The sequence below is a fragment of the Accipiter gentilis genome, chromosome 34, assembly GCF_929443795.1.
Source record: "Accipiter gentilis chromosome 34, bAccGen1.1, whole genome shotgun sequence".
Taxonomy (NCBI): Eukaryota; Metazoa; Chordata; class Aves; order Accipitriformes; family Accipitridae; genus Astur; species Astur gentilis.
Genome location: NC_064913.1, coordinates 7191190 through 7210157, shown reverse-complemented (window position 1 = coordinate 7210157; position 18968 = coordinate 7191190).

Below are 18968 nucleotides of genomic sequence, written 5' to 3'. Positions count from 1 at the left end.
ACATACAAATGTCATGACATTTGGTCAAAGTTGTCATGCAATGACAGCTTCCAACACTTCTCAGGTCTCTCTCATACAACTATGTCACTGCCACAAAAAAACCTACAAAAAGTAGTGTAAGGAAGTAGTAAGAGAAAATGGTTGAGGTAGTTCCGGTGCATCTTTCTGCTCTTTAAATTTCATCTGTATTTCACATTAGTACATTACAGTAAACTGCAGACACGTGTTAAAATTAAGATTTTACCCCACGAAGTTTTAATCACAGATCTAGTAAGAAACAGTCCTTGAATGGAATAGTTTACAATCTAAAGCCTTAACTCTACAAACATTTGTAAACCTGTTTAACTTCACTCACTGCAAAAAAACTACTGAAATCAGAGAAGGTAAAACTCAGCTCATGTGTAACTAACTCATTGCAGGATAAAACCTGAAAAATAACAAAAATACTAAAAATGGTCAAAAGAAATCCAGCACAGCTGAAAAAATTTTGTTTCTGGTACCGTATCACTAGATGCAGGTTGAATAGGGTATAAGTAATATATGTCCACAACCACAGCAAACTATCACATGCAAGATCTCTTGAAATTCCAATATTATTGTGCAAAGTGAGATGTACAAAGCTGTGCACTGCTACTGACAGCTACCATTCAGTGACAAGGAGAGAAAGCAAGAAAACATACAGACCTGTCACGATTTCAATGAAAGCAGAAGCTCCTTCAATATTTCCCCTTAGTCTCTGCAGTGTGAAATTATAAATGCCCCCAGCAGTCAGGTCTGTAACACTGAAGTCAGTCAGTGCTCCTGGAATCCTGAACTTTTTAATAAAGGTGTTGTTTGATAAAGATGCTTGATAATAAGTGAAGTTAGTCTTGGTTGGATTCCACATTAAAGTTGCAGAGGAAGTATTTACCATTTTTAATGCCAGACCGCATATCCCAGCTGGTTCTACAGTAAAAATTATTCAGATTAATAAAGAAAAAATTAATGCATAGCCCTGAAAACATAAGTACTATCTTTTAAAAATAAGTGGGTTTTTATTTTAATGATTTGAGGGTTCACAGCATCATGAAACATAAAAATTTGAGAAGTATGTTTGTATGGATATATAGTAAATAGAGCCATTATGCTGCACAGGGTAAAATGTGGGAATGTACATGCTGTGTGCACTCTGTAATTTATGGAAGAAAATTCCAGACTTATCAGATCTTCTGTAAAATCAGTAACATTGCTCACTGGTGAAACAGAATGAGAATGGAAAACTTTGTAAACAGAAGTAGAGATTTTATTCAGTTAAGTTTTCTAAAATATACCATAAGCCACATAATTTTAGAAAACTATTCATCTGTTCACTTAGGGATACAGTAAATCACATGGTCTCAGTTATTATCCCTTTTTTCCTTTCTAAATATTCCTTTTGGTTACATTCAGGTTCCTCAAATCACAGATAGTTATTTACAAATAGCACCTCCATTAATCTGTGCAGCACAGCTGCAGTTAGAAAAGAAAAATACTGCCATTCCTCCTAAAAAATTGAGTCTTCCACATTATTGATTTATCTTGCTCGAAGCTTTCTGAAAAATACTAATTAGCATAATCCCATTAAGGGCTGGATTATTCAGCATGAAAAAAATCCTAAATGTTTGCCATTAAAATGATAGAGTAAATTCTCCATAATCTAGCCATATACTGGACTCATCCACAATACTCTTGAAAATATTTGCTTGAGGATAAAAAGCACCTTCAGGACCATGATGACGATTATTCTGCTGCACTTTTCATTAACAAGAATCTGCAGGACTAGATCTGGGGTTTTTTCAGAGATTCACTCGTCTTTGAATAACTAAGTGCTGAGCCTCCTTAACTATTAACTGGGTTAAGGAGTTACAGTCCAAACACACCACAGAAAATCCATCAAGGAAGGGAGGAGGTCTATGACATGCATGTGTATAAATCTGGGAGTTGATTTATTTTCCGATTACACTTAGCCGCTCTTTATCTGCTTTGGCAGTCCAGAATCCAATATAAATCTACTCCTTCAAATCTCTAGACAAACAAACTCTCCTCTTTTTATGCTGTATCACAGGAGCATTGGAAAATCCATGTTTGCTCAGAGACAGAAAATGAGTGCAAGATACAGGTCAATTTTCTGGACCTTGTCAAGCTATCTGAAGCACAATTCCTCTTACTCTTTTAGGCATTCTGTGGCCTCATACAGGAGCAATCCTCCAATCTTGGACCATGGGCTTGCAAGAATTTAAGAGGTGTAGAAACAATTGTAAACAAAAACCAAGGTGATTCTTAAAGTATAGGATGCTATTCTGGCAAGATCTTATTCTGCTAGAGCTAGAAGAATTTTGTGAGTCCACCTCTTTTTTTCAAACAGTTATCTGCAACTATGTCTAGGCTGCTCAACTTCAACCCAGAAAGTTACATACAAAGCTCCTGTTTAAACAACTATCACAAGAGGAACTTGCCTCCCGAATTTAAAGTTTCATTTTGAACTGTATGACCCTTTTGAGTCACTTACATACAATGATTTAAATGTCTCTGAACATTTACTGGTTTTCAAAAAGAAAAAAAAAGACAAGTTATAAGGTATTTCCTTACTTGTGACGACTTTTTTCTCCACAGCCACAGAGGAATCCAAGCCTTTAACTGTCCTTAACTGAAAAAAGTATTCTGTCCCAGGGGCCAGGTTTTTCACTACAGCTCTGCTGTCATAAACAGTTCTGGTAAGCTGCTTTTCATTATTCATTAGACAATATGAAAGCTATGGAAGAAAAATAATTTCTTATATTGGAGTATTTCACTTCATAAAAAAAATGTTCAGAGATTCCAACTACCTGTTTATAGAAAAATATTTACAGTATTGTCCACATTTTTAAGACCAAAAAAAAAAAAAAAAAAAGTCAAGACTATGGCTTAAGCTTTATCTTATGTTCCACAAGGCTGATCCACCACTTATTCTGAAATTGCTTACTAGCCCAGGGTGAAAGCAGTGACTTTAATCTTTAAAAGTAGATGGAGGAAGCAAAGTTAAGTCATGGCTTACAGGTGACATGTTTTTGCTCTTGGAATAAGGATAATAGAGTGTACTCCAACTGCTCAGTCACACAGCTGTACTGATGAGCTGTACAATTAACTACAAGATAGAATGAGAATAGCCAAGGGGTAGAAGAGCAGCCTAAGGATTAATCAACAGGATGAGATACATTTTATTTATTCTACAATGGAGACACTTCTGAGATCTCTGTACCTTTCTGGCAAAAAAACCCCCAAACAAAATCAAACAAAACCAACCGAAAAACACCCATGCACTGTTCAGAGCTGAGAATCTGAAAAGAGTCCCAAGGAATCAGCCACTCAACTCTGCTCACTGGTATACCTTGAAAACTCACTTGTTTAGAGCCACTGCAGAGAATAAAAGTGCTGGAGATACCACGTAATTGAAATTTGGGCACTTAACTCCTAGAGGCTGTGAGGATTACTTCTGACCTCCCAGACAACTCTAAGATGAGAAAAAAAATTCCTGTGATAGTCCTTTCTTTGGACTTAGAAAACTGTCACTGCAGACTGTTTCATTTCTGCACTAGTGAAAAGCAAGATGCACACAGCGTCTGCCCTGCAGAGGAGGGCTAGACAAGCATCTCCAGCACACAGACATGGGTTTCTCACGTGTGGCAATTAGTACTAAGAGATCAAGAAGGTTTACAACTCCTACATCAGTGTGTCCTCTCCTGCCACGCGTTATTTCCTCCAACAGAAGAGGGATATTCTACACACAGCAGTGACCTGAAAGCACTTTGGTTCAGCTGCAATTCATTTGGGGAGGAATGATCCAATTCCCCTCTGTATATTTTACCAGCACAGTACCTGTTAATACATACTAAATCTTGGAGACTGTCATCACCTTATTAGAATTACAGCACTGCAAAATGCTAGAAGCAAAGCTATAGATTAAAGATTTACATCTAGTATAAAGAAGTTAGGAAAGTACCTTTTGTGCACTCTTCGCTCTACAAACTACAATATGTTGCATAGAAAGTTGGGAGCTGGGATAATTAATTTTAAATGATTAGTAAAATGATCCCTTTTATGCAGGTGCACTTTACTAAGCAACCAGTCTACTGAAGCCTTTCTCATTAAAGATTTAAAGATAAGCTCATTTATTCAGACAAAACACTGTCTAATGTGGCTGCTTGCTCTATGAGATGCTGAACAATAATACTGTGCCATAATGATCAATATTACAATTACAAGATGACAGTTACTTTCCACAGGATGGTAAAAATAACCTGACCACATACAAAAGTATATCTGAACTGGTTCCAAGCATTAACAAGAGAATTTAATTTAATTTTAAAATTTGTAAAACCACTCCAGTCTACATCACCAAATTGCGCTGTGGTAGCTCAACTGGCTACTCTTATTCATTCAGATCAACGCAGCTGTATACTAATGAAGAAGAAATGTCAAGAAACTATACTAAGAATACTCAGATTTCAAGTTTAAGGTAAGGATATAATTGAAGTCATGGGGAAGGGGGAGGAAAAGTATTGGACACTGTAATATTGGGGTATAAACTATGTAAGACCACTAAAGCAAAGTATTTTGTCTCATGGTAGTGCTACATGCTAAAGAATATCCTAGTCAAGTAAGTTAACCGTGCAAGGCTATACCTTGAAAACTTTATTGATTCCAATGACGTGTTTAAAGAACAGTTTGCTATCACAAAGTTTTATTGACTGCATGACCGTGTTTATACAGTGACTGCAAAATGCAAAGGATAACACAGACTGCAAAAGACAGGGTACAAAAGAGAGACTGGTTGAATGTCATAGTGAAACATGATCCACAGATGAAGTATTTAGATGTCATAGTGGATTGTTTCTGACCAGAGAACTGAAAGAACAGAAATAACTCTAGATTTTGTGCTAAGCGTTGCAAAGGATATTGTTCAAAATACAAATGCTAAACAGCCACTCTGTAATACCAACCATGAAATATTAGAACTCAGCTTCTTTGCAAGAATAAAAAGTCCAGCACAGTGACATTTAATTAGAAAAGGAGAAACACTTAAAAATGATTAAGCAGGTTAAAAGGAAATTATGAGGACAACACAAAAATATTTATGGTATGAAAAACATTGAAATGCAACTTTAATACATAACACACCACTCAAAAAGTTTGTAGAGGGAATGTAGAAATAGCAAAAATATTTGAACAGTAAAGAGGATTACTTTAAGAAAAGATATCCTTAAAAACTGGAGATCATGTCAAAACAAGAAAATTAAAACTATAAACTTGTCTAATTCATGCAAGCTAACTTAAGAAGCACAGGGAAGTGGGGCAGAGCAGAAACACTGGTCAGCAGGCCAAAAGAGACCAAAGAGCAAATTGAAAATGGTAAAACAACTAATGAAAACAATAATTTAAACACACAATAAGCTTATCTGGGTGTTGGGGAGGCCACCAGCTGACCAAAGTACAAAGAGAGCACTCAGTATAGACAAGCCCATATGAGAAATAGTAATTGAATTATTTGTTCCAGTGGTCAAGGATGGTCCCACAGCAGAATCATTATTAATGAACTATGAATTGTGAGTCAAATCAAGCTGTCTCTAACTGAAATGCCCATAGAAAAAGGTTTTTTAAAAAGTCTTGACATTAGTCAGAAAGGTAGACAGCATGTTATTGCCTAGGAAAGGAACAGGAAGAAAAACAGAAAACACTATTAACCTTTTCATAATTCCGTTATGTACCCAATCTCAAGAAGGATAAAAAAGGCTTAGAAAAATTAAAGAAAAAAAATAATAAGAGCTGTAGAACAGCTTCCACACAAGACCAATGCACAGAAGACAACTGAGAAATTAAAGCTTATAAAATTACAAAAGATATGGGTATGGTGAATAGGTAAGTACTAGCTATTTCTAATACCACAAGAACCTTAAGAATACCAGGTTTAAAATAAAAAGAGTGTACTCTTTCAAACAGGGCATAATGAAACTGTAAAGTATACAGGATTAAACAAATTCAGAAAAAAAGTCACTGTTTTTCTTATGTATGTCCAGTTTCAACCTATCACCCAGGAAATCCCGGAGCTACTTAGTATTACAAATTTGGATTGGAAAGCTAAGAAAAAAAAGATTAATTGCAGTTGCATTCAACCCCTGACCTGTAATTTTCTTTTTTAATGCACACTAGCTGAAAAATAAGTTTTTGAAAGCTTTTAAAAGCATAATTTTATAATCTTTTAAAAAATAGTAATGTACTATGAAGTATGGATTTAGCTGATCTTCTCCTATAGCAGTATTTCCCTCCCATACTTATGTAGGTTATAAAGACAAATATTTATTGTTTGCAGTACATACAGAATGATAATTTCATTGACAAATTCAAAAAAAAAAAAAAAAAAAGGTAAACAATTGCATTGGTTTCTTCCCATTATTATCTCACCTGAAACATATCAAATCCTCCTCTTGGTAGTTTCCAAGAAAAATAGACTGTATTTTCTTCTTGCCCAAACACGTGTAAATCTGATGGTGGATCAGGATCTGAGGTAAAGACAGGAGTGGATGCAAAATATACTATCAAAATAATCTATATTAATTTGAAGGAAATTAACATCTACTGAAGTCATTGCTGTAATTCATTATTTTATAGTTCAGTATAGAATGAGATTTAATTTTGTACTTAAAAAGAATAAAAAATAAATTAAATTAATCTCTACATATTAGCAATAGAATCAAAAATAAAAATCAATGCTTGTAAATTTTTATGGAAAAGTTATGTCATCCTAATATTACTACTGATTCAGTTACTGGCAGAATCCCATTAACTACAAAGGAAACTTGTTTGTGGTTTTAGTAATTTTCAAGAATGTTTAGATTGAAAAGAAAGACATATATACATTAATCCAGCCACTGCTAAGATGCGTTGATTTAATAAGAAAGAGCTTTTCTTAGACAATACCTTAAGACGTAACAACCCTAATTATCTGAAATCATGAAAAGTTATTAATAAATCATGAACCTACAGGTGCTAATCTTGAGGATGGTGGGGTGACTTCTTTTTAATCCATTGGTTGTCACAATACTGATTAAGAAATCAGTGCCTGGCAGAAGACTCTCAAACTTGTACATTCTACAAAGATTAAAAAAAGAGATTGTGTTCTTTAGGATTTTTAAAATTTATGTGTCTTTATATGTAAATTCTTTATAGTGTTGTGGATATTATTTACAGGTGATGTGTGTATACATGTATAAATATTGTCAGTTAAAAACTATTTTAGTATGATAAAATCTTAAATAGGATGCATCACGCTATGGTTCACAGCAAGTTCAGGTACTAGAAACTCATAAAAGATTATATTAAATCAAATCCAGAATGACACACAGGTTCTACTGGTGCTCACTCCAGTGCAGTATTTTGTTTGTTCTTCTTTGCACAAACACATCATATAAAATTTGTAATTTGTTTAAAAATGCAATTCTTAAAATAATCTTTTTTCACATGGGTATAGTAATGCATATCAACTAAAACATCAAATACATATCACATGCAAGTAACACTGCAGGCTACTTATTTTAAATACATGAATACAGTGAAACATCTTTTTTGAGTTCATGTCAGTTATTTTTTTAAATGTAATCCTCATACCTTACACTGGAAGGTAACATTTTCTCCTCATTGAAGGCCTTACTGTTTATTGAAATAACGTATCCATCAAACATATTTTGGGCTGGTGGCCAGGTAACAGTTATTGATTCAGAGTCTCTGCTATAGTTCAGATATTGAACTGCGCTTGGTACTGTGTGACAATTAAAAAAAAATGCATTACTTTTAAAATAAAGTTTAAATACATTATTTTATGACAGGACTCATGTCATCAGAATGCAATGAAAACTCCATGAAAATTATGTCATGTCCTTGCTTATCCAAGGACACACAGACCAATACCACTGTGGTAATGTGTATAGGGACTTCTGTTATCCACGAGAAGGAGAGCCAAGCTGCTTGCTGCTCTGTAATGCTACTTAGTGCAGTTCTGACATCACTGATTTAGAGTTCCTCAAAAATGCACAATTCCTTAAGAAAAGAAATGTCAGTATAAGAGGTAGCATACTGGGCTGAGACCAAAGTCCCCACTAGCACAGCATCTTGTATTGAACAGTGGCCAAAAGTGTGTCTACGGAAAAGCAAGACTTGCATAGAGTGATAATCCCCTTCAGTAATCTCCCAGACTGCAGTTTGCAGCCCAAGGATTTCCTGAGCCAAAGGTGATTTCTGTGAATTTAGTAAACCTCAGCAGACTTCTCTTTTACACATGTTCAGTCTCCACTTGAAGCTATGGCCACAATCATGACCACAATCATCACGGCAAATATCATGTGGCCAGAAGTTCTGCAGCTTATCTACAAATTTAATAAACAGCCATTTCCTTTTGCTTGTTTTCTACTTGCTTTCTTCTAGTTTCAAGCCCTTAGTTCTTGTAAAGGAAATGTCAGTGAATTATAATTTCTTACTCGCTCCATAATTACCTCTCCATGACTTATCTTCTCACAAATGATTTTACATTACATCATTGTTCCTGCATCAGTTATAGCTCAGTGGTTCCTTAAATGCAAAACATTACATATCTTTGATCACACTTGCTGCTCTCCTATGAACCTTGTTGATTGTATCTACTATACTTTACTTTTTCACATTAGGGACCTATTAGAGGAAAACATAACATGCCAGATCCAACAGCCTGAGAAGCCATGTCCCCAGCTCCAACCAGCAGCAAGGCTGAGGCTGTATTCCCAGCAGGCACACACACAGAGCACACATACACACCACATATATACGCATACCGGCCACACAGAGCACAGACAAACACTCGGAGCACTCACACGAACACAGACAGGACCAATGGCCTCATCCTGCTCCCCTCTCCTGCTGAGAATGGAGGTCCACTAGGGAGAATACCTATATACATAAGTATAAGGTGGATCTCCCCAGCAGCTGGGCTCAGACACTCAGTCTGCCCAGTAGGAGCCCCTGGATTCCCATCTCTCCAGTTGCTGGCACACACACAGAGATGGCCAGGACTTCCCAGGTCCCAACAGGTGACACCCCCCCCCCCACCCCGCCGCCGTGCTCTCGCCCCTAGAGACACACAGATGCTCCCACACCCAGAGCTGGCCCACCTACCCGCTTGCTCCCAGGCCACTTGCCCTACCCACCAGCCCACCCAGCTGGATCTCGCTAGCAGTCACGCACTCACCCACACACCCGTGCTCACTCTAGGTGCTGCATCGCAGACACAAGGGCCCTCTGACTCACGGGCCAGCTCCAGTTGCTGCACTCACGGTCCTGTACCCACACACGCACAGAGAACAGGAAGGAGTTAGAAAGGGGTTTAATAAGACAGGACAGATTGTGCTGATCAGGTGCAGGGCACAGTCAGACAAGCAAATCATTTACATGTGATGAGTTGCTTTTATCCCCTTAGCCCTCTATTTTCCCACATTTGTTCTTCCCCAAATCACCTAATGCCCTCCCTTTTCCTGCCTTTGGTTCCTCCCTTACGCACCCCATCATAAGTCCTGTGCAATCCCAAACTGCTTTTCCTGGCATCCCATAACATGCCCTACACCCCTAGGCAGTAACCCCCCCGCCTTAGTCCAAAAGGTGATCCAGAGAGCTCCTCCCGATGACTGTCTTGATGGGCTCCGCGCCTGGACACAGGGGCTGAGGGTCTCCTGAGAGCCTGGGAAGGACCTGGACGGGGTGTCTGCTCCTTGGGAGGCTCTAGTTCGGGTTCTCGCCTGCCACTGTGTTCCTCTGGGCTTGTGGAGATGGACCTTTGAATGGCTCCTGTGATGAGCCTGGGAACAGTCTGGCAGGGTATTATTTCGGGTCCCCTTCTTGCCGTTGCCTCTCTGAGCTCCTTTGGGGGTGTGCAGGTGAACTGTTATCACTGCATGCTGATTCAAAAGGCAAGAGTACCTGGACTCCTATAGATAATACAGCGATATTTTCTGGTTTGTCCTATAACCTCTTCTAACATCCCAGCTGCTTTTTACTTTGCTGCTGAGCTACATGCCGATTTTTTCATGGAACTACCCATCATATTCTCAAGATACTGCTCCAGAGATGTAACAGTCAGCTCAGAGCTGACCATATATGCATGAAGTTTGGGTTATTTTTGCCTTGTGTATCACTTTACGCTTATTTAAACTGAATTGCATCTGACACTAACATCCAGCCACTGAGGCACATATGGTCTTTTCCACAGTTACTCTTTGCTAGTTCTCATCCTTACTATCCTGACTAACTGTACATTAGCAAACTGTTACGTCTGTGTTTGCTCACTTTTCTAGATCATGTATGAATGTTTTGGACAGAACAGGTCCCAGAAATCATCTGACAACTTCCCTCTACTGTGAAAACTACTTTTATCTTCCATTTCCAGTTGTTAGGTCAATTTAAAAGACTGGCTTCCCATTTAAGGGAATCTCACTGGCAGGTTTTTGGAAATCCACAAAGCATACATCAATTGCATCTCCCTTACCACATGTTTGATGACTCCTTGAAAGAATCCAAAGATGTTTTTGAGGCATACTTTTCCTATACTAGTAAAATCCTTCCTTGTTCTGCCTCTGAACTATAAGATACTATGTAGTTTATTATTAGCTATAACTTCACAACCAAAAAGCAATGCAATAGTGGATGTATTCCTAGAGTCAAGACAGCCTCAGAACCACTGCTGAGTTACTCTGCTAGCCAAGAATAGTGACACTGCTAGTCTAGTCCGGGTTTTATCTAGAGCTAAAAATCAAAACTCCTTTCTCTCCACACAATTAATTCCTATACCCAAGATGAAGGTACCATTTTCCATTGGAGCAGGATATCACAGTATCTATGACACTGTACATTACTGAAGAAAGAGAGCAGCTTAGAGACTTTGAACTCTCTTTTAATGTAGTTTCACTGGAATAAGAACATCATGCTTACTGAAAGAAGAAGCAACAGTGAACTGATACAACTCTGAAATTATTATCTCAAAATAGTATGTGAAGGTTACTAGCCACAGTACTCACTTTTTGGTGATATCTGAATAGACTTATTCACAGTGACATCAAAAAGAAGAAACATAATTGTGTTACAAGTCAAAGCCTGATATGGACAGAGAGGAGAAACTTCCTTCCAAAAATGAAAGAACACTTCAGAATGAACATACTTGCTAGAATGAGAAAAAGAAGCAGAAAAATCTGACTTCAAGGGATCTTAATTTACAAAGGAAAAAAGTAACAATCAAAGAATGTTTTTTAAATGTATAATGTAAGGAAGCCACTAGCAGCTAGGAGAACTGGAACAGAACAGAACTATACTGCTGAGAATCAAATGTCCTAACCCAAAGTAGAACTAAATGTAGAAAACCTCAAATTTAGTCCTGATGTAAGGGGAGGCCAATGAGAGAACATCATAAAACTGATTCAGTTCTGAACACCTAAGTGTGTTCAAACTCAGCACTGAGGTGAGAAATCAAACATTAAAGAGAAGTCTAAGAAAAAAAGATTTTGTTTTCTGTAAAGTTGGTCACCAGACAGTGTGCAAGTGTCAATTACTGGACCATACACCTGCTTGAGTCGTTATGAAGTTAACATTGGTAGTTCATTGTACGCTGTAACCCTATTCAAGTTCTTAAAGGACACAACCAGTCAAAGAATAAGGAAAATAATAATGAAAGACAATGAGAAAATTATGAAAATGACTGAAATGCTTTTCTCTAAGACAAAAATAAAATTCAAGAGAAAAGCAAGACATATAGATGGAGTAAAACAAGTGCTGAATTTGACAACATTGTGGTCTCACCTGTCTCTATTTCCTTTGTCACAAAAATACTGTCTCTGAAACCTTCCTTTTCTGTTCGAATTGTAAAGTTGTACAGCTTACCAGGAGTAAGGTTGGAAAACGTTGCTGTTTCTTGCTTGACCTTCTGGACCTAGAAATCCAAATACAGTTTTCACAGAACTGCTTGCAAAATTTGCTTATCTTATGTAACTGGTACCTCCACCTATTTTAATGGGAGATATAGCTTTTAATTTAACCTCTGATTACTTAATAGAAGACTTTGAAAAATAACTGCATTGCCTATACACAAGTGGTTTTTTAAAAAACATACCCTGAAAGCACTCTCACAATTTGTACATGTAACTTCATATTGCTGAAAATCTCCATCAGCACGGTCCCAAGCAATCTGTATTGAAGTGTCTGTAACGTTACCTTCTTGTACATTGAGTGGAGCCGCCAAACCTGCAAAAGGACATAAAACATGTTACTGTTCAATCCAGCTTTGTTCAATCCAACACTTATTATATCTCCTGTGGAGACACAGAAGTGAAGACAATTGGTAACAGATTCAAACAGATAGAGGGCAAAATCTGATCTCAGACATGCAAACACACAGGTATTCCAAAATATAAAAATGGAAAAAGAACAAAGTGATAACAGTGCCACTGTTTAAAGAAAATTGCTTGCTTGTTTATCTTAAAACTACATGGGGCTGAACATGCATTTTTCCCTGAGGATAGAGCTGGCACTCCTAGGCGGGAGAGTCCTCCAAAATTATGTTAATCCCTCCAATACCACCACCATAGTGCTCAGAATGTACCTAAATTTTGTCAAACAGCTCAGCAAAACCAAGTAGACCAGGCAAGACAAATACATTTTATCCCTAATTAGTATAGCCTTATATGATACAATTCAGATCACGTTACAGAGAAACTTCCGCTCTTTTCTCCATCTCTTTCACTCCCACCACAGCTGTTTCTGGCTGGAATGTACCAAAATTTACACTTTCTCTAAGAAAAACTGTATACATGTGAGAGGTCAGTATTTTTTTTTTTCGTCCAAGTTTTTGGGGCCCCCAGGAGAGACAGACCAAAACTAGGTTGTCTAAGGCAGTTTCATACTAAGTTTAGGAAATGCTGTCATAAGAACAATCGAAGCCCAAGTTTTTATTAAAACTATATTTTAAGAAAAATCAGCTTTCAAGGTTTTCACTATTTGGGGAAGAATTTTTCTGTCTTGCCCCCATTCTCCTCTCCTTTCTTCCCTCCTTCTTTCTTTCCTATCTTAATTTTTCCTTTTATAACATTTCTACTTTGAAAGAACCAGAGCAGAAAAGAATTTCAAAGGAAAATGATAAAGAAGAAAAAGAAAAACTTTTGGCAGTGTAATTAATAAAAAACAGAAAAGTGAAAACACAGAATTTCAGCATATATTTTTAAACATTTTTAAAGTTCTTACTAAAATTCCTTTTTTAAAGGCCTTGCTAGAAGGACTCCCCTTCCCATGATACTTTTTAAAAAAGTCTTTGTTATTGAATTTTCATCTTGTAAAATGGGAATCTCAATGCTTTTATTATTTGCTTAAAGATGCAACAGGAGGAATAAACTTACTAATTTCAAGACAAAGAAGTAACTCCATTGATACTCATCTTCTTGGCTAAAATAAATGGTCAAAATTTGTATTGTTTCCCACTAGGGCAACATTTTAATACAGCCTAAATTCCTGAAATATTTGCTAGACATTTTATGGACTTGATACAAGAAACACATTTTAGAAAGTTTTGAAATTATAAGGGATGATTATAGCCTTGTTTAAAAAACAGCTAGTGTTAGTATAATTTTAATTGCTTACACAGATATATCAAGGTGATTTTTAAAAAGCCGGTCCTTCTACTGCACTGAAATAAAAATAAGTTTACAAATCAAAATTTAATATGGTGCAATTTTATAGGAAAAAACTTAAAATACTCACATGTTTTTACACCAGATACATGGTAAAAGGAGCTCAACATTTTTCCACTTTTTGTAGAAATGCAGAAATCATATTCTGTTCCTGCAGTAAGGTTTTCAATTGTTATTTTACCATCGCTTTTTAAAACGAATGTCTCATTAGGTCCTCTTTTACTTGTAACATATATCCCATCAAATACTCCAGTATCAGGCATGCGAACAAATAATACCACAGCATTGCTATAAAGCACATAAGGAACTACAATTTGAACAGGCTTGGGCTCTGAAAGGAAAAAAAGGAAAAAAAATCATATTCTGTTCCTGCAGTAAGGTTTTCAATTGTTATTTTACCATCGCTTTTAAAAACGAATGTCTCATTAGGTCCTCTTTTACTTGTAACATATATCCCATCAAATACTCCAGTATCAGGCATGCGAACAAATAATACCACAGCATTGCTATAAAGCACATAAGGAACTACAATTTGAACAGGCTTGGGCTCTGAAAGGAAAAAAAGGAAAAAAAATCATATTCTGTTCCTGCAGTAAGGTTTTCAATTGTTATTTTACCATCGCTTTTAAAAAACGAATGTCTCATTAGGTCCTCTTTTACTTGTAACATATATCCCATCAAATACTCCAGTATCAGGCATGCGAACAAATAATACCACAGCATTGCTATAAAGCACATAAGGAACTACAATTTGAACAGGCTTGAGCTCTAAAAGAAGAAGAAGAAAAAAAAAATTGCCGCATGCTAAATCAGCTGAAAATAAATTCAATGAAAGCCACACAATAAATCTGAAGCAACTGCCCTGTAAAATATGCTTGCTCAGTGCAAACAAATGGCTACTATAATAAAACATGTCCTTGCTCAGGAACAACAAACAACCTGATCTTTTTAAGTTTTTATTACTGGAATCCTGAAGCATTTGACAAATGATTTATGAATCAAAGCAAGTTAGGCTTCCAAAGGTATCAATGAATTACCTTTTCAACCACAAGTGCACCAAGAAGGTAAGTCAGGATAGCTGAAAAATACACAGAAACGTACATGTGGACAGGGAGATGAGCATGGAGAATGAGATACATTTGATGGATGCAATATTGGTGTGTTTAGTTTTCTTCCCTTACAGCTGGCTCTGACAGCTGTGAAAAATCCCATCTAGAATTTTGTCATCTATGTCTTGAATGAGGTATTAAATCTAATTCTATATAAAAAATTCTGAAAAAGACTAAGCCTGCTACCCTCCAAAATACTGTAATCATTTAGAAAAAATTACACTACAGCATTTCGTATATCTGTAACATGACAGCTGCAGCCTTTATATATCACACGTATAAGTGAATCCTGCCCATTCCTTTCACATATGCAAAAAATGTATACTGTGCCAAAAGCATTACAACATCTTGGTAAATTATAACTAGCAGGAAAGACCCTTCTATACACAATGTAAAGCTTTTACCTTTCAGCTACTACTACTTCTAACTCTTAAAATCTTTTCCCAGCACCCTCTCACCAATAGCAGGGTAATTTCCCTCTCACGATTCACAAAACACTTAATGCATCTCCAAAAATAAAGTCTATTTCAACCATCCCAATATTTTGTTACTTCACTGGAAATCAAGGATTCACTCGATTTCTTCTGTCAGTGGGACCAGGATTCCCTGCTATGGTCCTCACCACAGTTAAACAACATTCAGTAGTACCAATGTGTTTCCCAAGGCTACACCTCTTTAAAAGTTAACAGCATCTGCTTTGCTGTTAACAATTAGGATTGGATCGGTACACTTCACGTGCAAGTCCTGATCCTTGGCTATTAAGAAAATCGACTTGATCTACCAAATCCGTTAGGTGATAGTAATGATAATGAGACTGATATTAAGAGTATTACAGTATGTAGATTCCACTGTTAAAAGATATCTTACTTAAAGTGCATTGAATGGTCTTCAATTCACTCATATTTCCATTATTCACACTTGCCACCGCTATTTCATAATCCATTCCAGGAATTAGGAGATCAATCTTAAATTCTTCTGTATTGTTTACTAAAAACTTCATAGTGTCACCTATGTCTGCATTAGGTTTCACTTGAATGTAGGACTCCTGACCCTCTTGTGGCAGCTTCCAGTGGAGGATTACACTCTCTTCTTCTACATCCTCTGGGTGAATATAAACAGCTGTAGGTGGGCTGACAGCTTGATCAAAGAAAAAGATGTCAGTATAAAACCATAGATCAAACTTACTATCAATTTACAATCACTTCCCAATGATGCCTTTTGGTTTATTTTTTCTTCTAAAAATTCCATGATTTTAAAAGTACTAACTCATTTAATTATTTCTTAAAATAGTTTGTAGACAACTACCTGTTACAGGCAGATTCTGCTTTCTGTTTTCTCATAACGACTGGGGACTTATTTTACAAGCATATTCCATTCTATTGGACATATAGAGAGTAACAAAAGATGACACCATCTGAGTCACAGTATCTATGATCAGAAAAATAAATTAATCTGCCTTCACCTACATAATTTGAGACATGATGGTAACGTTTCTACCTTGCTAAAATTAAATATGCTAACCATAAATATTTATCAAATAGGATGTCACTTCTTTAGCACATATTAATGTGCTGTAATTAATTAAGTGAATAAATAAATAAAGGGATAGGTACATTCACACTTCTGGAAGGTTCTGAAGGTTAGAACCAGTAAACAGAGAATATAGAAAAGAATTGTCCCGACTATCCCCCAATACACGCCAACAAACCGCAATCAGTATGTTGCCTTAAAAATACTTTTGTGCCTTGTATTTTCAATTGAAACTCTGTCTAGTGAAATAAAACAACCAGAAAATTGATACATCACCTGTTGTGATTAATATAGGCTTCTCATGGCAGCTGAGAGTTCCTTTCTCTGCTACGTTCTGTAAATATACCTGATACTGATGATAAGGTTTTACATTTCCTATTACTACTGAAGTCTTGTTTTTTTCAACTGGTAACTGTTTCCAGATGTTGGTTTCGGTATCCAAAATGTTGACTAGGTAGTAATGAAAAGCACTGGATGAACGCTGTGGAGGCTTCCACTTCAAATGTATTTCTGCAGATGAAACATACGTAGCCTCTAACTTCTGGGAGTGCAATGGCCCTATTGAATAAGATTAGGAATAGAAATAGGATAATAGCTTCTGATGCCTTTTACCAATAACTTTTTTATTTTTTAATACAGCCTGAAAAGCTAATAGTACACACTTAAATACATGTTAAATAATATCAGAGGAAAACAAACAATGCAACTTTGACAGTGTATCTAATATTGATACACAGAGCAATACCCCTACTCTCTAATTAAGTTTTTTCTGAATCACCTAGCTCTTTATGTAAAGCTCAGTCCCCACTTAGGTCCTCACTTGTATTTCAGTCAGATCAGAAACATTGCCCAAGACAAATGGTATGAATTACCCAAGTTGTTAAAACCTGGTCCTAATGAATTCCATGGCAAAATCTACTAAATTTCAAAAAGTTTAAGTGTTCAATGCACACTGTTTTTATCAATCATCTTAAAACAGTTCTTCATGTCTCCTACACCTCTTCCAACAATTCTGCCACTAGTCTAATTAGTAAATCATGTTATTTTTCCTTGCCTGGACAATTATGTTTCTGTAGCTAGCAATGTTGCAGCTGAAAACCTGATTTCGGAGGTAAAACCCATATTTGATTCTCTTAGGAGAAAGCAGAAATATCTTTCCTTCATTATAGAGGCAACTTGCATTACAAGGTCTTATATACAGAAAACAAACCATCAGATTAGGAAGCAGAGAAGCTGGTAGGCACAGGAGATGAGAGGACTTTCAAGTGCACTAAAGCAGCCCAGGAGATGAAGAAGTGGACTGTATAAAATGTACTTGCTGGAGAAAAGGAACAGCTTCTTTCCCCTAAACTAAAACCTGTATTTTGTTCTGACTAAGAAAATGGACCTCTGACTCATATTTGGACTGCCTTGCCAGAATTGGTAAAAATGTTAGGGCAGTATGTTTTCCTTAACTTCTGAAAATCAGAACATTTTCCCAGTACCACAGAAACAGGAACATGAAGAAAATTTGCACCTAAAACTGTGTCCATGAAGTAGTTTTACCTTGAGGACATCTCCATTTGATCACCTTTAGATGCAAAGGTATTTTTCATCTCTACCAACTGGCAGGTTTCATTTGGCCTCATTCACCTAGACTTTACTAGAACACAAGTTAATTTGTTCATGAATTTCTCTTATGCCATACTGCATCATGCAGCATGCCAAAACACAATGTATTTTTAAACCATAAAGCTTGTCTTAATCTTAACTGCACATATACAGGGATACCTCCGCTTATTCCAACAAATCTTTTACTTCAGATTGGAAAGTATGCTTCTGCATTTCACCAGCATGGCCAAAAAATACCTTACTGCTACTCTGACATCCAGCTTTACCTTTGGACATCAGTAGGAATTCTGTGAGTAAAATTATGGTAAGAATGAGCTTTTAAAATATATGTCACAGAAACAGAATTTGTAGCTGGCTTTCTGCTTGCAGCAACTGAAAACTCCTGAGCTTTTCCTCATAAATCCCAATAAAGCATTGTAGCACAAAAGCAAAATGAAGATGTTGGAATCCACTCTGGAAACTGGTAAAACCTGGATTCAGAATTCATGTTCAGAATTATTTCTATTTTCAGACAAAATAGCATCACAAAGAACAGTGTAATTAAAAGAAAAATATAAGAACTGTATGATTATCTGATTATTAATGCCATTTATTTTTGTAACTTACTTGTTTCTACCTTCAGAATTGGACTTAAGATAGTCTGTGTCCCTTCTGGGTTCCTTGCTGCTAATAAAAAACTATAGCAAAGACCAGGAGACAACTGCACAATTTTTGCTTGAGTTGTATTCACAGGCAAGTTCAGAATGTATGGTTTCCACTGATCAAAATAGTACTTAATTATAAGTGCAAAGCCTGACTTAAGCCGCATGTCCATATCACTCCACATAAATACAGCTTCAGTTGTCTTGACATCACGCACACTAAACGTGAAGTTTTCTGGTACCAGAGGTACTGAAAAAGAACACCAAAAATGAAAAAAACCATTGAAGATCATGAAAACCTTTTTCTATTTATATTTGTATCTTCAAAGATGAAG